This window comes from Psammomys obesus, unplaced genomic scaffold (assembly GCF_907164565.1).
Source record: "Psammomys obesus unplaced genomic scaffold, mPsaObe1.curated_primary_1811, whole genome shotgun sequence".
NCBI lineage: Eukaryota > Metazoa > Chordata > Mammalia > Rodentia > Muridae > Psammomys > Psammomys obesus.
Window position 1 is genome coordinate 284,006 of NW_026594152.1, and position 3,324 is coordinate 287,329.

The following is a 3,324-nucleotide window of genomic DNA, read 5'->3' on the forward strand; positions in this document are numbered from 1 at the left end:
AGTTTCAAAGCGGCTGTGGGAGTTTTCTGGATCCTGCATCCTTCACTTAACATAAAGCCATATGCTCCCCCATATGGTCATCCACATCCATAGAGGTCTTCTCGGAATCTCCTCTCCTCTCGGGCCTATTTATTGGGCGTCTCACTCTGACTTCAATACTGTAGCCAATGCCCTTGGGAACAGAGTGCTTTTTCATTTCATGTGATTCAGGGACAAACAGTAAGCTCATGTTGGGAAAGACAGGGGACGGAAAGCTCTCCTTAGTGTCCTGGAGATGATGCTATCCACCACAGAATAGTTCAATACAGCCCATTGTCCGCACAGAGGTACTTTGAACCTCAGGTCCTCAGCTGGTTTCTTCTTAGCTACCATCTTAGTTTCATTTCTGTTGAGGACAAAAATCTAGTTAGGGGGATTAGAGAGACGGCCCAGCAGTTAAGAGCACTGATTGCTCTTACGGAGGACCTGGGTTCAGTCCGGGGTCAGCCCTCTTCTGACCTCTTTGGGCAGCAGGCACACACGTGGTGGACATACATACAATGCAGGCAAAACACTCAGATACATAGAATTTAGAGCAACAACAAAAGCAAGTTAGAGAAGACAGGTTTATTTCTGCTCAGAATTCCAGCTTACAGTTTACAGCTGCAGAGACGTCAAGGCAGGGATGTGAAGCAGCTAGTCACTCTCAGCGCCAAGAGCAGAGACGGAAATACCTGCACGGGTGCTTGTTCTCAGCTTACTTTTTTCACTCATATATGGTCCAGGGATCTGGAGAGATGGCTCAGCCATTAAAGGCCAGGCTGACAACCATACATATATGGTCCAGGCCCCAACCGGTGGTCTGTATTTTCCCACATCAACTCATGCGATTAAGGAAATCCTTCATGGGTTCCATCAGAGGCCAAGCTGGCCTAAACAGTTTTTATTGAGACTCTACAGGTGGCTCTCAATTGTGTCAAGTCAGCAAATAAAACTAGCCATCACATCTGCTATAGATGTACACGACACCTTCTAAATGATGCCAAAGACCTGTCTTACCCTCAGCTGGATACTGGGAACTCTGATATGCCACTTCTGTGGGCACTTTACTGGGCAGTGAATGCACTGGTTACTCTGTGATATGTCCAATGGAGGAGATTCCAGATCCAGCTCCCTCCCAGCCATTGTGGAGTCCTGGGGGCCTTGGTAAGCAATCTGGGCTCTGATCTACCATCTCTGAGATAGGAGGTTGGAGTGGGAGAACAAGGGAGCCCCTTGGCACCCACTTGTTTTATTCATCCTCAGTGCCCTGAGCACTCACAGATCCAGCCCAGAACAAGAGATACGGCTAGACCACAAATAAGGGCCAGAGCATTTGTCCCCAAATCACAAGGTGACTCCTTCTAGACAGAAAGCCAATGTCACCCTGCAACTAACAGGGCCATCTAGTTTGGGCTCAGTGCTGCTGCAGTGCTCTCATTCATCACTCACTGTGGGCTTTGTGAGCACCCTCTGCAACCTGGCCCTGCTACCCTATTGCCTCCTGCTTCTTGTCATTCTTCAGCAAGTTCAAGCTCGTTGCTGTCCCAGAGCCTATGAACATGGGATGCCTCTGGCACCATCTTGCTTGGTTTTTCTATGTCTGGCTAGCATCGTGGCTTGAGAGTCACCCCTCCTAGGGGATCTTAGCTGACTGCTTGTCTAAAGGCCCCAGCACCCTCCAACATCTATCGTTAGGTCCCTTCCAGCACCAAACACCTCTTTGAAAGGTCAGAATCAACTTAAGTGTTCCGTGTTCGGTGTTCATTCACTGTCTTGGATAACAGCTCCAAGACTGTGGGGACTAGGGATGCTAACCTTGGTGTTAGTCCACAAACACGTGAGAAATGACTTGTAGGTCCTTCCGGCACAGCAGTATATGTGGACCTGACTGTCCCTAGCACTTTCTATATGCCAATCACCATTCTAATCCCTTTATAGGGACAACTCTTATAATACTCCCAGAAACACCCGAGCCAGCAGCAAGTATTGTTTCCATTTATAAACGAAGAAACTGAGGCACACATCAGCTGAGTACCTTGCCCAAGGCTCTACAGCTATCTGGTAAGAGGGCTGGGAGACCCAGGCACACAATTTTGAGACTATGCTGTGTCATGTATGGGCATTCCGTACCTTACAGGCTCAGAGACTGGTGGGAAAGCTGGCTTTGTTTACAATGATGGGAGTCAAGGCCACCCCTTATAGAATATCACACTTCAATTAAGTCTTGAGGACAAGTAGGGTTAGCTGGGGTAAAGGACACCCTGTCATCTTTCACAGAGACCTAGAGGGTAGCCAGGCTGAAGAGCTGGAAGAAGGCTCTTTGAGATTGGAGCACAAGATGATGAGAAGGACCATGAGTGAATGGCTGAGGTCATCTGAGGTTAAAATAATAATAATAATAATTAATAATAATGGTGATGTTCCAAGGGGCAGAACAGAAAGCAGTGTGACTAGGAAGATAAATAGAGACGCCCAGATTGTACAGAATCTTGGCAAGACCAGGTACCCAAAGGTTACTGGGAGATTTCTTAGAGACACACTTCCAGGACTGTCCTAGCCCTTGGCTTCATGGCACTTACAGGTTTGGAAACTGCTGCTGACTCGCTGTGTGACTTGGTCTTCCACTCCCTACAGGCACTGGAGAACCCAGTCCCCAAGGACATCCCCATTCCATCAGCTTTGCATCCATAATAGATGATATGGGCCAGGAAGAGCCCAGCGTCCCCAGAGTCCAGTACTGGGACTCCAGCACACTGACCTTACCCCATATTTGCTCTGGCTGATCCACTACCCCGGGGTCTGCGCGGCTGCCTCTGAGCAGAACCCTGAGCTCTCCAGCTCCTTAGTTCTTCCAAGGCATAGTTGCATTCCTAGGTTTGGACTGGATTGGGGGGGGGGGGTTCTGCTTAGATCCTTCCAGAGACAAAGGAGCTGACCTGCAAAGAGTTCCAGCAGGAGCCCCGCTCCCCCTCCCTTCCCCCCTTCTCCCTTCGCAGTCCACGTGTCTCTATTGTCTGCTCCCCCGCTTCAGGGAAAGACACAGCCTCGGATGTGTCAAAACCACCACCCCCCGGCAGCAGGGAAATTAATTACTGGGCGATTTTCACTTCCTCTCGCAGCGCTCGCCTGAGCTAGGCACCGGAACAGGACGGGCTGAGCGAGGCCGTCACCGATATGGGGGAGTCGCTCCTTCCACCAGTTCTGGAGAAGAAAGTTGAATCCCAAACCCAACAGGGGCCTCTAGTAGGAGCCCTAGCTGGGGGCAGGGAGACTGCATCTAGTTAATCTGGGCATCCACACTGC